Source organism: Electrophorus electricus, chromosome 11, assembly GCF_041902795.1.
Source record: "Electrophorus electricus isolate QZ-2024a chromosome 11, ASM4190279v1, whole genome shotgun sequence".
NCBI lineage: Eukaryota > Metazoa > Chordata > Actinopteri > Gymnotiformes > Gymnotidae > Electrophorus > Electrophorus electricus.
In genome coordinates, this window is record NC_137507.1 from 11,860,055 (window position 1) to 11,881,930 (window position 21,876).

Consider the following 21,876-nt stretch of genomic DNA (forward strand, 5'->3'; position numbering starts at 1 on the left):
ATATAATGTTAAAATCAAAAGAAAGAACAGTTTAACAAAAATTGTTGATGCAAGATTCTGACAGGATCAGCTTTGCATATGCTACACTGTCAGGACAAAGCTGCACAAAGTTAAAATCATACAAAAGTTGGCTACAGATAGAAGTTGGCAGTAGTGTGGATAAATGAAGTTATTAGCAGTACTGTATTCTCCAGAAGCAAATTCGGGATATTCAAACATACTTTCTACACCATCAGGAGCCTGTGAAGGTGTGATATCATAATCATCTGATGTTTTTTCTGTCCCTAGGCCACGTAAATCAAATACAATGATCTGACACAGTAATTTCTGTAATCATCTCTTTAATTTTAATGAAGTGACAAATTAAACAAACTTACTTGTCAGGCCACTGCTGGTAACAGCATCATCATAATACTCAGTCTTTTCTTCATTGACATATTTTGCTGAAAAATAATTTTAAAAGTTATATGTTTACAACAATACAGCATTGACTGTGAAAGTACAACATTATTAATTAATAATTCTGTTACAAAGTGACATCTAGTTTAAGGATGTGAAACAGTCATTAGTTGGCTGTCTTTATGGGGAGGCCAGTAATAAAACAGACATTAAATGAAACATTAGTTGTTTTAATCATAAACATTCTACTTTTATATTGTACAGTATGTGAGTTCTTTATGAGCACAGGACAAAATGCACAGAAATGAAACACATTCAACTAATAACCCTTTATTAATTCCAAAGTTTTTACTCACAAAGCTGTCAACAATGCAAGTCAAGGCATCTATTGCTCACACTTATAGGATTCAGTAGTGAGTCAAACGTTTAACACTAGTGATTTTGTTGGAGGCCTATACAAAGTAATGTGTAAGACAGAATGTTTATCTTGATGACATCCTGATCTATTCCCCTTCACTGCCCCAACACATTTGCGACATAACCCAAGTACTCTGTACTCTCCTGCTGAACCACCTGTACTGCAAATTGGAGATGTGTGGAGTTTCACCTGTGTGAGGTCAGCTACCTAGGCTCATAAATGCAACTGGTGTATGTATTCAGGTGACCAAGGTGAAGGCAGTAACCAACTGGCCTTGTCCCCAGATGCACCATGATTTAAAGCCCTTTGTGTGTTTTGCCAATTTCTATCACATTTTATTAGGGGGTTTAGGGCTAAGCCCTATCTGCTCACCAACTTTGTGGGGGAAATACCAATTTAGAGTGGTGCTCTGTGGTACAGCAGACTTTTGCAGCTCTAAAAAAGGCATTCACCACAGCCCTAGTCCTACAACATCCAGATCCCTCAAGGCCATTTGTCATGGAAGTGAATGCTTCCAATGTGGAAGCCCCAAACTTAAAGTAGTAGCATTCTTTTCTAAAAAAGATCGAGAGCTTTTTCCAGTAAAAGTTGGAGTGGAGGCATTAGTTGGAGGGTGCTCAGCATCCCTTTGTGGTAATAACTGACCACAAAAACCTCCAATACCTTCAAACAGCCAGACAACTTAACTCCAACCAAGCCAGGTGGTCTGTTTTTCCTTCAGGTTCAATATTACCATCACTTATCAAGCTGCATTGAAGGATACCAAAGCAGATGCCTTGTCAAGGCAGCCACACCCACTAGCCAGAAACACATCCTATTTCCTTCCTGTTTCCTGGGGGGGGGGCATCAGATGGGACCTGGACAGAGTTATTCTGCTGGCAAACCCTCACCAAGCTGTCCGGATCACCAGTTGTATGTACCACATAAGTGCCACTATATTCTCATCATATGGGCCCTTAACTCACTAGGAACGGGCCATCCAGGCTCAACACGAACAGAAAAGTTGCTTGCCGCCAGATAATCATGGCTTTCAATGCAGCAAGATATCATCAACCATGCAGCCTCCTGTACAATTGGTGCTAGAAGCAAGACCCCTTGCACACCCCCTGCAAGCAAGCTGCTGCCTCTGCCTGTACCTGATAGGCCATGGTCTTACATATTATTTGACTTTGTCACCAATCTCTAAGTTTCAGATGGTAACACCACCATTATTTCCAGTGCCAATCTCTTTTCTAAAATGGTCCATTTCATCCCTCTTCCAGTTCTCTATACAGCTCTACAGATGGCCAACCTCCTCTTCCAACATGTCTTCCATCAGTTCAGACTGCAGGAGGACATAGTGTCAGACTGAGGGGTACAATTTATATTGCGAGTCTGGCAGGAGCTTTTGGACAAACTCAGTGTCACAGTGAGACTGACCTCTGAATACCACCTGCAGGCTACTGGTGGGGCAGTTAAACCAGGATTTAGGGAAGTTCTTGTGACTATACTACCAAGAACATCCTGAGACATGGAGTGCTTTCCTGCCCTAGGCTGAACATTCCCAGAAATCGATACATCACTACTCCACAGGGCTCACTCCATTTGAGTGCATCCTGGGGTTTCAGCCACTTCTGTACCCCTGGAACTTGTTGACATTACAGTTTTCGGTAGTGCTGCACAGGCTACAGGAGAGCCAGAGGGTAAGGGAGGAGACATATTACTGCCTTCATCATAGTGGCATTCAAGAGAAATGCTGATCAGCGACAATGTCACTGCAGACAGATTCAGTACATGGTGGACTGGTAGGGCATGTGCCTAAAGAAAGCAGTTGGATACTAGCTAGATTTTCGACACCGTACTAGTCAATGTTTTCCATCATGCACATCCCACTTGTTGCCCTTGCTGTGCCTGCACCTGGGTTTCGATGGGCCCTTCAGGGGTTGGGCGGTACTGTCATGCCCTGGCCAATATCCAGCCACCAATCACATAGCACTGATCACTCAAATGTCAATCACACTCGACTTCAACCCCTACTCTCAATCACCTGTATATTATATCACATCCTGTACCTATTCCTTGCTTATTCCTCTTCCTATTTAATCTCCACAGACATTGGAGTTTAGTGCTTCGCAATGAATGTTTGGTATTCATTTACATCAACATTATCATTACACTACAATAGATAATTAATAATAAGCAGTGCAGCTGGAATGTGCAAGTAAAGAGAAAATATAAACCTGTTATAATGGGCTCTACCTAAACTGCCAATGTATTCTCACCTGTACCACCTCCTGAGTCCTGTCCAGGGGAGATGACATCATCATAGTCCTCTGGAATAAGAGCTACATCAGCACATGTAAACAACTTTTAATGCTAAAGAGCAACAAGTCTGACATTATTCATGTGTTGATTCTGAGAATGTCTTTATCACTTTAAGAGAAACCAACCTGTTGTAACATGAGAGTTTGGTTGAAGACTTAGAGCATCATCATAAATCTCTACCATACCCTCTATCAAAATGTAGCAATAAATGCCATCACACATCAGTGACATTGAGTGTCATTAATGTGTTTAAAACTGAGTGCAAAATAATATTAAAATCAAGTAAAGTTTAACAAAAATAGTTGATGCAAAATTCTCACAGGGTCATAGGTGAAGTCAAACAAAAGTTGACTGCATATTGCAGTTACCTATTTGGACAGGAGTGTCACTGAAGTTATGAGCAGAGCTATATTTTCCAGAAGAGAGGTGGTTATATTCAAACATACTTGCTGCACTATCAGGAGTCTGCGCAGGTCTGACGTCATCATAATTCTCCCGTGTCTTTTTTGTCTCTGTGTCACCTAAATCAAATAAAATGAGCTGAGATTGTAATTTCAGTCATCATCTCTATAATTTTAGTGAAAAGATGAATGATTAAACCAACTTACTTGTCAGACCACTACTGGTAACAGCATCATCATAATACTCAGTCTTTTCTTCATTGACATATTTTGCTGTAACCGAAAGAAAAGTGAATTTGTTGTAAAGTATATTAAGATATATGTTGCATCCAAAGAGAATTGTCTATGAGAACAATCACCAAAACTCTACAAGGTAACACATCCACAAGGTACCACATCTGGCACCCACAGCACACTAACTAAGGAGTTTTTAAAAAGTTGTATGTTTACGACAAAACAGCATTGATTGGAAGTATAAGATTATTAAAGAACACTATGATTTCTTTCATTTCTAATATTTCTCTGTGAGATGTAATCCCACCCTTACCTGAGAGAAGCTCTTTACCAACATCTTCATAACCAGAATGCTGAGCTTCTGAGTTGATATATTCTGTCAGAAGAGAACAGAGCAATCATGAAACATGCTTGAAACAGGAACTTATGAGTATCTTCCTTCAGGGATAATAATGAGCTGTGAGAAAAACAGAATATTTGTCCAGTTGACTGCCATGCTTCCATACAATACAAATACAATAATCCAGGGGTGTCATTAGACCAAAATTAATGGAGCATGTGCCCCACTGAAATGTTTCCATGCCCCACTATAATCACTGGTAAAAGCCACTGAGCTAAAAGTCAGTACAAAATTCATAATGCTTTACATTTTAACCTTGTTGAGTAGAACTATACCATATAAATTCACTACAGGGACTACATGTCCCATAATGACCCAGTATCTTTCCAAACGCTTGAGCAGCTAATAATAATAGTGATGCAAGACCAGAAGACAAGGTAATGATCATTTAAAATCTACTCACATATAACCATTTCACTTACCAAAAAACACATATTGAACCATTAAAATGAAGGCACTGGTTAAGTTAACAAGGGGGCACTGCTAACTAGATAACACAAACTTATAAAATGAGAAATATAACCAGTAAACTATTCATTTTGCACATTTGTGCTATTTAGTTAGCATGAATTGGTGATGCAAAAACAAAATCACAATTCACATGTAGTTTTATCTCTCAAAGGAAACATTTCATAAGATTAACTGCTGAGAACATGTGAAAATAGTATTAACATGAAATGTAAGTTCTTAAATATAACATGTAGTAAATGTAAATTACTTTTTCACATCACAGAAGTGAGAGAGCAGGGAACAAGAGTGAGAATAGAAGAAGAAGAGAGAGAAAGCATGAAAGCAGATGCAGAACAGGTACAAGTAGTAAGAGAGAGAGTAAAACAGAGCAGGGAAAGGAGCAACAGAAAAGCATATGCACAGTCCTGCCCCTCCTGACTGCCAAACAAAGGGGCTGAGCTATACCCTCCTTCATTCTGTGTGTGTCTCAGTTTAGACAAGAGTCTTGAAATACCCCTGCACCACACATGCAAATAAAAACACACAAACATGTGCACACACTCTGTGTAACCTTTATCCTCTTAGTCTTTCTGTCTGTCGGAGCTACACAGAGTCATACAAAGATTTAACCCCTTACCTCTTCCTATTGCTCTTTCTATGTATCTCTGCTTCTCTCACACACTCAAGCCAACTCAAACAATCATGCACACACTCACCTTATCTGTCTTTCCTCTTCTTGTTATTTATTTCACTCTCTGTCTCTCTCCCTCACACATAGTAACACACTCAAGCATACACTTGAGACAAAAAGCAAAAGGTGTAAGCATACATTTCTCCAAAACTTAAAAGAATTACACACTCTAACTTTGCCTAACCAGATACTTCTCAGCAGTATTCCCACAATTACCACTTGCCCTCTCAACTATATAATTCTTTAAATATATTACTTTACATCACATTTACATATTCAGGATGTAAAAAAAAAAGGGCCTAGAGATAAACAACTAGAAAGGCACCCAAGTAAACAAAGAAAAGACAGAGGGGATTACATTTGCCCATTAACAGCAATGACTGACTTGAGGTCAGTTCTCATCTTTACACCAGAGCCTTGAAGACTAAAGACAAAGTCAGAAATCAGAATGTTGATTCTGATCAGAACTTCAGCAGTTACATCAAATCATTAACAAAGAACAACTGTTAACTATCTAAAGAATATATCAAAGGGTAAAGATTTCATGTCTAAGCAGGGCATAGAGAAACTAATACATGCCTTTTTCTCATGCATTTACATTTATGGCATTTAGCAGACGCTCTTATCCAGAGCGACTTACAAAAGTGCTTTGTCATAGAATATCCTAGTACAGTACAGTAGGATAGAGTCTAACATACCAATGAAGTATGTCTTGTCCTACAGACAAGATTACTGCACTAGTCTTAATACGAGCCAAGTTTATAATGAAACCATTACAGATTATTCAAAAGGCAGCTGCCAGAAATCTTACCAAAACAAATAGAGTTGAGCACATTGATTCCAGTTTTCACATTATTTCCACTACCAATTCATTTCAAAGTTCTTCATTTTTGGTACTTCTATATATAGTTATATACAAACAATTGTATATAAATCACTGAATGGTCTAGAACCAAAATACATCTCTGTTCTACTGGAAGAGTACAAACCCAATAGACCAGTCAGGCTAGTCAGCTAATGCTGCCTAGAATCAGAACCAAATATGGTGAGGCAACTTTTAGACAGTATGATGCTAAAAGCAATCACAACCTTCTTAATGTTAGATATACCCCAAATGTCATTGTTTTTAAGTTTAAATTGACAATGTTCTTGTTTTCTTGTGCCTTTATCTTTTATCTTCTAATTTGACTTTACTTTAACTCTACTTCTATTTTTTTGAAAAGCCCTTTCTGAGGTGACAGATCTCAGTCTTTATTATTTAAAACTTTTTTTCCCACTCAATGTTTCTATAAATTTGAGCAAAGTACTTTGAATTCCTATTGTGCATGAAAGGTACTACATATTAAAACTTGCCTTGCCTTATAGTGATACGGCAGACATTTATCATGATACTGTTCAGATCTCTTAATGTAGTGAGCAGCAAGATGTGAAATGTCATAAGGTATGAAAAGAGTGCGATACAGTCACACAGCTTCAAAATAACAAATATAACACACAAGCTCTCTCATTTTTCTCTCACTTTGTAATGGTTATTTTTTTTAAATCTTTGTGTCATACACACTAGGACTGCCTGCAATATTACCCTTCCATATTACTCACCCTTTTGAGCTGAGATGGGAGTTCTTTCATTGGTGATTCTGTGGTCAATCTCCTCATAGATTACTTCAGGCAAAGTCTTACACCTCCTCTTAGAGAGCACTGGGTGTGAAGACAGGTGCAAACATGGCTTCAGCAAATTAATGACAGACTGAAGGATTATAAGATGTCTATGATATAAGATGTGTAAAACTGTAGATTATATGTGAATGTGCCCCACTTTTCCTGAGCACTCTGTTCTGGTAAACCAGCCCAGAGAGAAGCACTAAGGCCAGGAAAAGCAGCACTCACAGTACCAGCAGGACCACTGAAGAGGTAACTGGTTGAGGTAGAGGTCGACTGGTTGTTATCATCTCAGATTTACCAACTGGAAAGGAAATTGCAAAATAGTATAAACAGTATTTTTTATTTGAACATTTAAAAAAAAATGAGGCAGAGGAATGAAAAGAGGACCTGAGATGGAGTTGGTGGTTACTTTACTTGTAATCACAGGGGTCAGGGAGATGTCTAGAAATAGAGAACCAAATCAGTTAGGTGGACACAGAACTCACACAAACATACAAAATCAAAGCCATAATTAGCTTTATTCTCTAACTGACCCTAGCAAGTATATGTCTGTTATATCATTTAATTTACATTTCTTTCTAGAAATTTTTGATATTATTATTATTGTTGTTGTTATTGATGTTGACACTCATAATGATGATAACGATTTACCTGAAAAATCCAGCATTTCTCAGGTTATTAAAAAAATTTATCATTGTCACTGATGTACATGAATGTCAATATTTAATTTTGAGGTTGCCAGTTCTGGTAAGCCAAAAAGCAATTCATGAATAATGAAGCTGCGGATGACATTTATATTTGTTAATTTTTTGATCAGATTTGACTGTATACTAATGCTACCTCAGTGTATAAGGATGTGTATTTTCAGGGCTATACATTTGTTAGGAGGGAAGAACTTCATTACTAGTTTCTTCTCATTTCTTTAACTGTTATCTCACTTCTTTTCACCTCTTCCTCATGACTTAGCTCCTCCCTCTGGGGACATGACAAAATGATGCAAGGATAAGATGTGAGGACAGAGGGCTCAGTGACAAAACTTCCAACCAGAGTCCTTGCTTACTGAAGCACAAGTTTAAAGCAACATGACTAACTGATGATGTGCTGCACAGGTTTATCCCTCATCACCAGGTTCAACACCCAGAGATGCATAACAAGGTGTAATTAGACTACAAACTAAAAAAACATCAAAACATTGCAAGCACAATTTCTATTTTTCAGCTACTGAATTTGTCAAAGGAGTTATTTATTGAATCCAAAACCCTGTCTGAGGTCTCCTCTGACCTGCACAAGTGACGCCAGCATCCTCTTTGTGGGAGCAATCAGTGTGGTTCTTCAGTGAATAACTGCAGTCCCACAGGTGAATCTCATCCCCTCTACACTCCACTCTGTTCAACCAGATCACCCCTTCACCAGCACCAAAGGCAGCACTCCCATTAGCACTCAGTGCCTTCCCACAGCCCAGCTGCCTGCAGACCACCTCAGCATCCCTGATGTCCCACTGATCATCACAGATGGAGCCCCACGCAGCGTTATGGTAAACCTCCAGCCTCCCAGAGCAGCTTCCCTCTGGTCCACTCAGCCTGAGAGGCAGCGGAACTATACCACAGACATATGACATGAGGAGAAAATACTGCACAGGACAGTTAGGGCAGTAACATAACTGTCTGGGTTCAGCAGATAACACATTTCTTGTCAGCTTTGATTGTGTGAAGTATTGATGTTGAGTAATCCATTAAAATTTATAATGACTAGAGTAAGATATTGGAAGAATTTTGATTCATGCTCTCATTAATTAATGCATCCTTACCTGAGCACTGTCTTTGATGGGGAAATGAAGAGCATTTCACATGTTTTTGTAATTGTATCTGCACTCCTGTGAGTATGGTAATATAAATTATGATTGCAGATTTAACATTCATGAGCATTTCATTCTTAACTTCTCAGCTACTTGATATCTGCAAGAATATTTACATGCAGGGAGAATCTGCCTACCTGAACAGGTAATGTGAGCCACCTCCTTGTCATTATCACACTTATTGTGCCCCCAGGGGTCAGATGGGCAGTGCCATAGAGTGGAGTCATGTTTCCTACATTTCACCTGATCCAGCCAGTTAGGAGATGATTCCACTCTTGCTCTGGCCCCAGACTCCCTGCCTGTTTTCCCACAGTTCAGCTCTTGACAGATCAAACTTGCTGTTTCTTCATTCATCTCATTCACACACACATTCCCCCAGGTCCCATTGTAGAACACTTCCAGATTCCCTTTACACCCCTCAGTGAGTCTGATCTCTTTAAACTCTGGTGAGAGAAAATATGCAGGCAACTATTTTGTCAATCTTTCTATGATTCTTAAATGTTTCTACATGAGAGCTCACTCTACCCACAGTATAAATGCACAGTTGCCATCAGTGTCTGTTAATTACCGTTATTTATGTTTCTTTAAACCCATATGAAACTTAGCTTTCTTAACAAAACAAAACTTAAATAGCTAAAAGCAAATTACAATGAGCATTATTAAATATGATACTGCTTTGGTGCAGTTTGGGATTCTCTTCTATCAGAATTATTAGATATAATTATTGTATGCTCAATGTCATAGAGTTTTACATTTGACACTTGCCTTTGAACTGTGCAAATGTGTTACATTTTATGTTATCACTATACACTTTAAACAACAAAATACAAGTAAATCAAATTCAAGAACAGCTGCAGTCAGCATACTTCACCTGAGCACACGACCCCTATATCCTCCTTGTGTCTGCAGTCATGCTTTCCCCCAGATTGATACCTGCAGTTCCACAGGGACGTCTCGTTTCCCTCACACTGCACCTCATTCAGCCATATGGGCCCGGTTCCTGGACCAAACCAGGCTGGTACGTAGGCACTGAGGGCCACTCCACACTGCAGCTGCCTGCACACCACCTGGGCATCCTCAATATCCCATGAGTCATCACACACTGTCCCCCACGATCCACTGAGGAAAACCTCCAGCCTTCCTGCACAGTCTCCCCCAGATCCAACCAGCCTGATGGAGGAGTGGGCTGAAACACACACACACTAAGTGTATACACACACAGTCACACCTTAATTGTCCAGAACAGTTCAGACAGTTGAAACTCTGGTTTTGATTTACATAGAATTGTTCCACCAAAACAAGAACACCAGGTTATTATTTTTGTTAATGTGAAATAAAAGTCATTAATCCTCACACAACTGGTGTACAATTTTAGAGTAGATTAGGCAAGCATGTCATTAATTTTGTTAAGAATTACCAGTTTTTAGGTTAATGTAACACATACCAGAGCAGGTGATTGACAGCTGTTCCATGGAGCTGCAGGAGAGGTTGAGGAGGTTTGCACTGCTGCAGTTCCCCAGATGAGCTTCAATCCCAGAACAATTGAAACCCGTCACACAGATGTGGCTGTGTTGATCAGGACTGGATGGAGAGGAGCTGGAGAAGTTCAGCACAGAGCCACAGCCCAGCTGTCTGCAGACCACTGAGGCCTCAGGCACACTCCAGGCGTCCAGGAGAACTCTCCTCCAGTCCTGGCTGAAGTAAACCTCAACCTGCCCCTGACACTCCCTCCCTCCAGACAACCGCACTTGCCCCTCATGAAAGGCCTGAGAGGAACCTGAATGGGAATATAATTAAACATGTAAATTAATAAGCTTATTTTAGCATGCAAAACATCACTAATTTCACTAATGTGGTGAACATGAATGGAAGAGCTCACCATTGCAGATGACTCCAGCAGCCTGTTTATGAGAGCATGCTGCTCGATTCCATGATGAGATGGAACATTCTGACAGGTGTGTCTCATTCCCATGACAATCAAAAACATCAGCCCAGATGTGGCCACTCCCCTCCCCAAACCAGTCCGCTGCCAACAAAGCCACAGCACTCCCACACTTCAGCTGTCCACAGAGGACACTGGCAGCTTTCATATCCCAGCTAGCCCCACAAACTGAGCCCCAGTCACTGAGGTACAGGAGCTCCACTCGACCAGAACAGTAGTCCCAGCCATTCAACAGACGCACTGCTGTGTGACCTGTAAAACACAGAACTGATTACAGATCTCTAAAATGACAAGAACAAAGCTTATCTTAGTATCTCATAGTTACGATATATTTCTGGCAGAAAAATGACAAACACTTAACCTGAACATATTAGTCCCACATCATTGTAATGGGAGCAGTTCTGTTTGACTGAAGATGTTGGACAGAGAGAAATCTCAGATTCGTTGCCTCTACACTGAAGTTCCTCTGTCCACACCTGACCCTCCCCTCTGCCAAAAGCAGCTGCTCCCAGCACCTTCATAGGATGCCCACATCCCAGCTCTCTACAAACAACCTCTGCATCCTGTTGGTCAAAGTCAGCATCACACACTGTGGCCAAGGTATTCCCATGAAGCACCTCTACTCTCCCAGAACACAGGTGAGGACCATGTGTAAGTCTGGGCATTTTGTGACCTGTGTGTAAAGTAACATTGTTAATACCATGGACAACACATATAAGAATGAATGGTCTATAATCATTCAGTTAATTAAAACATACTACGATATTTAAAGTCAGAATGATCTCATCTATGTTCTGTGGATGATGGGTCCAGAATTAATCACAAATATGATATTTATCAGATGTTTATACAAATCATTCTAAAAGAGATTAATAGAAAACAGACTGATTGAATATACACACTGATTTCAACATACCTGAGCAGATTAATTCAGCATCATAATAATGAAGACAGCTATGTTCACCCCAGCCCAATGATCCACAGTGTTTCACTGTAGACTCAGTTCCACTGCAGTCCACATGACTCATCCAAATTGGTCCTGACCCTGGTATGTAACCTGCGTTAATACTCAGAAACTCTCCACAGCCCAGCTCTCTACACACCACTACTGCAGCTATTGTACTTATACCAAAAACACACACTGCTCCCCATTGTCCTCTATGAAGAACCTCCACTCTCCCAGCACATCGACTTCCACCATCCACCAGCCTCACACTGCCTGTATGGCCAAGAACAAGAACATGATAGAGTAACAAAGAGAGATAGACAGATCATGTACATTGGGTTTTTAACACAGAAAATGTTTTTTATGTAAAATGTGAAATCAGTTTAAAAAACACAATTCTTACCAGCACACACCAATCCCACATCACTGTCATGAGAGCAGTCATGTTTGACTGCAGATATTGTTGGACAGGAGAAAATATCCGATTCATTGCCTCGACACTGAAGCTCCTCTGTCCACACCTGGCCCTCCCCTCTGCCAAAAGCAGCTGCTCCTAGCACCTCCACAGGAGGCCCACAGCCCAGCTCTCTACACACAACCTCTGCATCCTTCTGGTCAAAGTCAGCATCACACACTGTTGTCCAGGCCTTCCCATGAAGTACCTCCACTCTCCCAGAGCAGTGAGGACCACCAACCAGCCTCACTCCTAAAATATTAGTATGGGGAATAGAGACCATGGAACACATTCTAGTGACAGAGAAACTACTTACATTATTGATTTTTTTATAATATTTCACTAGACTATATTAGACCATAACCTGGTTCTGTTGTCACCCACATACTGGCCTGTTGTCTTAAGACAACCTGTGGCAAAGAAGTCAATAAAGAGATGGTCACCAGAGGCAGAGGAGGCTCTGCAGGTTTGCTTTGAGACTACAAACTGGCAAGGACATTATCACAGTATCACAGACTGCATCAGCGACTATATCAACTTTTGCACTGACTTCATTGTTCCTGTCAGGTGGGTACGTTGTTTTCCTAACAACAAGCCATGGGTCACCAAAAACCTGAAGGAACTTCTTAATAGGAAAAAACAGCCTTTCAGACTTAAGGACAAGGAACTATTGAAGGGGGTGCAGAAAGAGCTTAAGGTGAGACTCCGGGAGAACAAGGAAGGCTATAGAAGGAAGCTGGAGATGAAGCTTCAGCAGAATGCAAAGGAGGTGTGGACAGGCATGAATCAGATCACTGGCTTCAAAATAAGGCAACAGACTGTTGGGGGCAGTTAAGACAAGGCCAATGAGTTGAATGTGTTTTTTAACCGGTTGAGCACAACACCCTACGCCCACACCTGCAGACGCATCTCCCCCACTTCCTCAACATCAACACCTCTTAAATATCAGCACCCACCCCCTCTCACCCTACAGTCATTATCTGTTGAGTCACAACTTTCACAACTCCCCCACCCAGAAGTAACAACCAGCCAGGTGAAAAGACAGCTGGAAAATCTTAGAGTCCACAAAGCTGCAGGGCTGGATGGAATCAACCCAAGGGTACTGAAAGTTTGTGTAACCCAGTTGTGTGGGATCCTTCAGCAGCTCTATAACCTGAGCCTTAAACAGGGGACCACCAATGTGGTGGAAAACCTCCTACCTAGTTCCTGTTTCAACGAAGTCCACTACCTCTTCCTTGAATGACTACAGACTGGTGGTGCTCACATCTCACATCATGAAGGTCCTAGAAAGACTAGTGCTGTCATATCTTAGACCTATAGTCAGCCCTTTCCTGGACCCTCTGCAGTTTGCTTACCAGCAGCAGGTAGGTGTGGATGATGCTGTTATCTACCTACTGCAGAAGGCACATGCACATCTGGATCAGAACAATACCATGTTAAGAATCACCTTTTTTTGATTTCTCAACCGCATTCAACACCATCCAACCTCTCAGATTGGGGGAGAAGATGGAAAGAATGCAGGTGGACATGTCCATGATCACCTGGGTCAAGGACTACCTGTCTGACAGACCTCAGTACGTGCAGCTGGGAGCAAGCCGATCTGAAGTCTTGGTCAGTTACATTGGAGCAGCACAGGGAACTGTACTCTCACCTTTCCTATTCACCGTGTACACTACTGACTTCCAGTACCGGTCTGACCTATGCCATCTCCAGAAGTTTTCTGATGATTCTGCGATGGTTGGATGTATCAAGGAGGGAGAATACAGAAATGTGGTTAACAGTTTTGTAGAGTGGTGTGAGAGGAACCATCTGCTCCTCAATGTGGACAAGACCAAGGAAATGGTGGCAGATTTCAAGAGGAGGAGGACAACAACCAGTCCTATTACCATCAAGGATCAGGATGTTGAGCAGGTGGTAACGTACAAATACCTTGGTGTCATCCTTGACAATAAACTGGACTGGAAGGGCAACTCAGAAGCTGTGTACAGGAAGGTGATGAGTAGATTTTACTTTTTGAGGAAGCTCAGTTCCTTTAATGTGTCCATCAAGATGCTGACAATGTTCTACCAGTCTGTTGTCATGAGTGCTAGCTTATTATCTTTTAGTCACAGACTCATTCTGCTCTGCTGTAGTAAGTAGAGGTACAGGAGATCATTCGTTCCAACTGCGATCACACTGTACAATCCTTCTTTGTGTCGGGACACTACTGAGTGGTATTGAGCAATAGATAATCATGCTTATTATTAATATCCACTCTGTTGTCATTCTCTTCTGCATTCACTGCACAATCATATATACACACCTCAGTGAATGTTTGTATTGCACTGTCACTTTGCCTATGTCAATTTCCCCCTGGGATTAATAAATAAAGTGATCTATCTATCTATCTATCTATCTATCTATCTATCTATCTATCTATCTATCTATCTATCTATCTATCTATCTATCTATCTATCTATCTATCTATCTATCTATCTATCTAGTTAATGCATGGTTCTTCATTAATGGCAGCAAATAATAAATATATTATTAGAAAATAGGTTTTGTGGGTGGTCTAATAAGTGACAAAGAATAATTAAATTTCCTTTACAAATGCTGAAGAAAGAAAGCACAGCTGTTTTATCTGAAAAAGGAACTCCACAAGAATTGTTAACAACTGATCTATCATAGCATGTCACATTCATAGGATCATGTCCATAGAAGCTTCTAATGAGAATGATGCCATGTTTTCCTTTTATTAAACAAATATACAACTGAAATGCACAAAATGTCTAATGTCATAACTGGTATAACAAAGTCTGAAAGCTAGGAAATATGCAGAAATGCCAGTCGAGGTAAATATATCCATTCTAAAGATTAGTATAATTTACCTGAGCAGATAACTCCTGCATGATGACAGTCACTAACCCTTCCACTTGAGCCACAGTTCTTCAGCGTAGACTCTGATCCACTACAGGCCACTTCATTCATCCAGATTGGTCCTGATCCTGGTCCAAAGTGAGCTTTACCCAGTACATCTACAGCCTCCCCACACCCCAGCTCTCTACACACCACTGCAGCATCTCTCATATCCCAGTCATCATCACACACTGTTCCCCACTGTCCTCTATGAAGAACCTCCACTCTCCCAGTACAAGGCCTGCTGCCATTCACCAGCCTCACCATGTCTGTATGTCGAAGAGAGAGAGAGAGAGAGAGAGAGAGAGAGAGAGAGAGAGAGAGAGAGGGAGAGAGAGAGAGAGACAACGAGAGAGTGATTAAATTGGGTGGGGACAACATACACGTATCTGTCATGATTGTCACTGTTGTTACACACAGGCCACCAGATGGAGGCCTCAGACACTTCCCACATCCACCACCAGAGCTCATCTGCTCCAGAATACTGACTGGTTTCCATGGTTTGTAACTCTGCACACTAAGAACAGTTTGGAACTCTTTAAATGTATTATTTAAACTCGCTTGTTTTATTGTGAGGTTTTGCCACTTTTCTCTGTCTGCATTCCTGAACTGTTTATCTGATGCATTTGGCTCTTTTTGTTTCTGACCCTCCTTTTTTAATGGTTTGTGATCTTAGCCATTTGTGTTTTGGCATTGCTCCCTGATATAGAATAATTCCCTGGTTTTCTGCCTCTATACTTGTTAAGACTCCACTTATTGTTGCTCTGTGTTCTTTAACTATTTCCGCAGCAAAAAAATCTGCAAATTAATCAAAACACTTCCCCAGCTTCAGCATCACCATTACAAAGAGAAAATGCTAAAATGATATATAATTCATATATAGAAAAAAATATACATAAAACAATGGGTTTAAATTGTAAATAACATAAATGATTAGTGTCAGAAAAATACAAGATTAACTCTGAATGCATGCATTTCTTACCAGCACACACCAATCCCACATTATTGTCATGCGAGCAGTCATGTTTGAGAGTAGATGATTTTGGACAGAGATGAATCTGGGATTCGTTGCCTGTACACTGAAGCTCCTCTGTCCACACCTGGCCCTCCCCTCTGCCAAAAGCAGCTGCTCCCAGCACCTCCACAGGAAGCCCACAGCCCAGGTCTCTACACACAACCTCTGCATCCTGCTGGTCAAAGTCTTCAATACACACTGTGGCCCAGAGCTTCCCATGAAGCACCTCTACTCTCCCAGAGCAGCGAGGACCACCAACCAATCTGACCCCTAAAGTATTAGCATAAAAGAACAAAGAAAATTCAGTGCTTCCTAATGATTATTATTCACATGTTGAAATATGAATGTATTTGTTGGGCCATTAAACTCTCAACCCTTAAAAGTCATGGAAAATTTTGAGTTGGAGGTGGGAAGAATACAATAATATGCATTATATTTTTAGATTCATAAATGACAAAGGCAAGGAAATTAATAAATGTTCAGTAGTAAACTGTATTATTTGAGTTTTATATTGAGATTTAGAGCATCTTACCTGAGCAGATGACTCCAGCATTTTTGGTTTGATTACAGTCATGTTTACCCCAACCTGCTGATGTACAGTTCTTCAGTGTAGACTCTGATCCAGTACAGTCCACATCATCCATCCAGATTGGTCCTGATCCTGGTCCAAAGTGAGAATTACCCAGTACATCTACAGCCTCCCCACAACCCAGCTCTCTACACACCACTGCAGCATCTCTCATATCCCAGTCATCATCACACACTGTTCCCCACTGTCCTCTATGAAGAACCTCCACTCTCCCAGAACAGCGACCACCACCGTCCATCAGCCTTACACTGTCTGTGCAAAATGAAAATTAGGAAGAAAGAAAGACGGAGATGGGTATGGAAACAAATCAGAAAAAGAGACAGTTGTGCAAGCGATAAAAAAAAATGTTAAAATCTTACATAACTTATAATTACAGTTTGAGAAGTACATGTTTACATATGAATTACCCCAAATCTTACCCCCACACACTAGTGCCACGCCATGCTCATGAAAGCTGTTGTGTTTAAGTGTAGATGATGAGGGACAGAGTTGAATCTGAGATTCGTTGCCTGTACACTGAAGCTCCTCTGACCACACCTGGCCCTCCCCTCTGCCAAAAGAAGCTGTTCCCAGCACCTCCATAGGAGGCCCACAGCCCAGCTCTCTACACACAACCTCTGCATCCTTCTGGTCAAAGTCAGAATGACACACAGTGGCCCAGGTCTTCCTATGAAGCACCTCCACTCTCCCAGTGCAGCGAGGAGCACCAACCAGCCTCACTCCTAAAATATTAGTATGGGGAATAGAGACACATGTAACTTATTGTGATGACCAAGATGCTTAAATAGCTTAATATTAAGGTAATGCTCTAATTAATGCATGGCTCATATGGTTTTCTTTAATGTCATAAAATATCAGTAAAAACCTTTATGTACAAAATACTGCCAACATACAAGACATGACAAACACAAATAGTCAGAAAAGTTTAAGAAATGTAATACCTATAAAAACACCCAAATTTGCCAAAGACATTTGAAAGTAGAGCCATAGTAACTAATACTATATTAGGTTGTGAATTACAATCAGTACAGATATCATATGCAGATGTATTGTAGTTTACCTGAGCAGATAACGCCAGCATTTTTAGTTTGATTACAGTTATGTTTACCCCAACCTGCGGATCTACAGTTCTTCAGTGTAGACTCTGATCCACTACAGTCTATATCATCCATCCAGATTGGTCCTGATCCTGGTCCAAAGTGAGAATTACCCAGTACATCTACAGCCTCCCCACAGCCCAGCTCTCTACACACCACTGCAGCATCTCTCATATCCCAGTCATCATCGCACACTGTTCCCCACTGTCCTCTATGAAGAACCTCTACTCTCCCAGAACAGTGACTACTACCATCCACCAGTCTCACATTGTCTGTGGGAGACAGAATGAATAGAGTGAAGACAATCTGTTCTAAATGTGAAAGTGTTTGACATAAGCAAATAGAGATGTGGAAATATGTCATTACGTAAAATAAATGTATTTCTTACCAGCACACAACAGACCCACATCGTTGTCATGAGAGCAACTGTGTTTGTATGAAGATGTCGGACAAGAGTAAATATCAGATCCGTTGCCTCTGCACTGAAGCTCTTCTGTCCACACCTGGCCCTCCCCTCTGCCAAAAGCAGCTGCTCCCAGCACCTCCTCAGGAGGCCCACAGCCCAGGTCTCTACACACAACCTCTGCATCCTGCTGGTCAAAGTCAGCATCACACACTGTGGTCCAGGTCTTCCCATGAAGCACCTCTACCCTCCCAGAGCAGCGAGGACCATCGACCAGCCTCACTCCTAAAATATTAGTACAAGGAATAGAGACAAATGTAACTTAATGTAATGACTAAGAAATGCTAAAACAGATTACACAAAACCGTGCATTTGTGATTTGTAATATTGTAACAGGTTGCAAAGTGAATTTGTGCATTTATTGACAAAACTAAACGGTCACAAAAAGAAAAACAAAAAATAAGCTTTTTATCTTTCGGTGCTTCTTTGCTCTCATAATATTGCTCTCATAATATTGTAACAGCTTAAAACAGCTGAGAAATTGTAGCAAAAATCATTAAATGCTGTAAACTTACAAACTTTATACTACGTCAATGGCAATGTGCAAAGTTTGCAATGACAGTTTGTGACCTAAGTTCTCTAAGCGTGCCCTGTCTGACTCCACTCCCTCCTGTTGCAAGTATTGTTCAAGATTTGTTTAATAATGACAAGAAGTTGTCACCAACAAAAGTCAGTCAACAAAAATGAAGAGGAGTTATCCTTCTGGCAGTGAAAAAAGAAAGAAGAAAAAAGAGGATGAGGAGAAAAAAACATTACTAGTGAGTGGAGCAGATAATACCAATTAAATATAATGATTAATAACTAATTCCTGCAAGTCTAGCCTTAAATGAGGGGGAGACACACTTGAATAACATCCACTAGAATGACATTATTTCATTTGTTTACCTTGACATTTAATATTAGTTAACCTAGCTTGCAAAGCATCCTAGTGTGTCCAGCTCAGTTTTCCATGACATGAGTCAGAGTCAGTATACAGGCAGTTGACTCAGTAGTGTAGCTAGCCTGTCAGGCTGTCAGAACGTAGACGCTAGTAGCTACAGTATTATATCTTTTCATTAAAATGTTATTTATATTTAGATTCTGAAAATAATAGTACTGTTAACTTTTGAAATAAAAAGTTAACATTTTCCAATTTCTTGTTGGTGTTAGATTATTTATAAGATAATGGCGATGAACACTGCTTGGAGGGGCCTCTATGAATTTTTGCCTAGGACCCCAATAGACGCTAGAATCGCCACGGCATACAAATCCAGTTTGATATTTTTGCATAATAGAAAAATTAAAAGTTTTAAAAAGTAGTTCCATTTACATTAGTTATACTTCAAATATACTAAATATCAAATTTGTATATATTATATATTGTATGTTACGTGTTGACATTAAATAATATATAAATAGTCAAAGATAGTCAAATATTATATTTTTAGTCCAACTGTATTGAAACTTATGGAGGCAAATGATACAATTAAGACATTTCTGTACGTACTGTACTTTTAGAAAAGTTATTCAGAAGTCAGAACCTAAAGTCTACTCAATTTAGGTCAGCTTAGTTTAAACCAAAGAGGTTCATATACTCATCTGTATTAATAAAACGAAAACAGGAGTAATATGAATGAATGAACATAACAAAAAAAAAAACCCAGAAAAAAAACAAGCTGTTATGGAAAGGATCAATTACATGCCTTCTGTTACATAAAATTCCACTTGTCTTGATAAAGTGGAAGATTGAGCAATATCATCATAGATATAATAATAATGATAATACATAAACCCAACAAATATATAAAATACATAATAAAATTATGCAGCTTATCTTACTACTACCAACACCACCAACACCACCACTACTACTACTACTACTACTACTACTACTACTACTACTACTACTACGACTAATAATAATAATAATAATAATAATAATAATAATAATTTTATAAAGCTGCCATCTATGTTTGTTGAGGACACATAACCATGAACCAGCAAGCAAATGCGAACACTATCACTTAAGTTACATGAAATGAAACCGCCTGTTATACTTTGAGAAGGCAGATTGTCTTAGTCTGTTAAAACTGTCAATTTGGAAGCTAGTGTCTGTAAAAATGCTACATCTTTCAAAATACTATACCACAGTGACAGTGACAGACATCATTTACTTGCTATGGTCATATTTGCTGATGGTCGAGTGAAAATGTGAAGCTTACAAATTTGAGTCCTCCTACCCTAAGACCAAGACAATTCATTTATGGTTTCATATACTACAACACTACATATGGAAACAAACCCCTTTACCAGTTATATCGAATCTTCAAGTCATTCCAAATTGTGGACTGTTATGTACTTTGCCCATATAATAAACTACCTTATATTATTAATTATACACCTTTGTGTTTTTTAAATAGACTCTAAATTCATATACTCTAACCTAGCATAATTACTATATAGTGTATTATATAAATACTACAGAAATGGACAAATATATCAAATTGCAAATATTATAACATCAACATAGTCTTTTAATAGTTATGTTGTTCCCTCGTGTGACCAAAAAAGAATACTATAGCAATAACCCAATATACATATTATATAAATATAATGTTGTATGATACATTCTTGTGTATTTAATTGAATGATATTGTTCACTATCAGATAATAGTAAACCTTGAAAGAGATTAACACAAGACAAGATTAGATATTTCCCTGCTCTAATATAATTCTCAAACAAATTATGACTCCATTTGTCTCAGTAATTTTGTATCTCCATTTCATCTAATATTGTTTCTTCTAAGGACTTTTCATCTTTTAGCATTTGTTTTTTAATAAATAAATAAATAAATAAATAAGATAGTTGTCGAAAAGATTTTAGGAAGTGTAATGTTTAAAATGTGAAATGTATGTTACAAGTAAACAAAGTTTTACAGTGGACCACTGAAAAAATTAATTACATTTGAGAATGAGAATTAGCACAGTTTACCTGAGCAGATCATTCCAGCATCTCTATCATGATTACATTCAAGTTGTCTCAAAATTTTACGCATTCCACGTTTCCCATGTAGGCTCCGATCCAGTACATATCCTTTGATTCTTCCAGATTGGTCCTGATCCTGGTCCAAAGTGAGCATTACCCAGTACATCTACAGCCACCCCACAGCCCAGCTCTCTACACACCACTACAGCAAATTTCATATCCCAGTGAGCATCACACACTGTTCCCCACTGTTGTCTATAAAAAATCTCCACTCTCCCAGCACAGTGACTACCACCATCCACCAGTCTCACACTGTCTGCATACCAAATAGAAGATACCAGATGGAGATAGAAAGAGAGAGACAGAGAGACAGAGATAGAGGAAAAGAGAGATAAAAAGATCATATTAACTGCACATGAGTTATGTATGGCTATGTATGCCTGCCTGTCTATTCTGTCCCTTCTTTTATGTTTAGCTACAGATGTAAAAATGTCAAGGAATAACTAACTTACAATAGTGTTAAGATACAAGCAAACACATTATTAATAATAATAATAATAATAATAATAATAATAATAATAATAATAATATGACTATCTGCTCAAATGTGTTTTTGACATGAGGACTTACCCGCAGTAGTGAGTGTGACTGTGGACATCAGAAGAATTAAAGTCCGATAGCTGTCCATCTCCC

General features: G+C 39.6%; 1 pseudogene; it reads right to left on the reverse strand.

Annotated features, from left to right (window-relative positions):
- Positions 1-89: 89 nt before the first annotated feature.
- Positions 90-21,253, reverse strand: LOC118241705 (scavenger receptor cysteine-rich type 1 protein M130-like; annotated as a pseudogene).
- Positions 21,254-21,876: the final 623 nt, after the last annotated feature.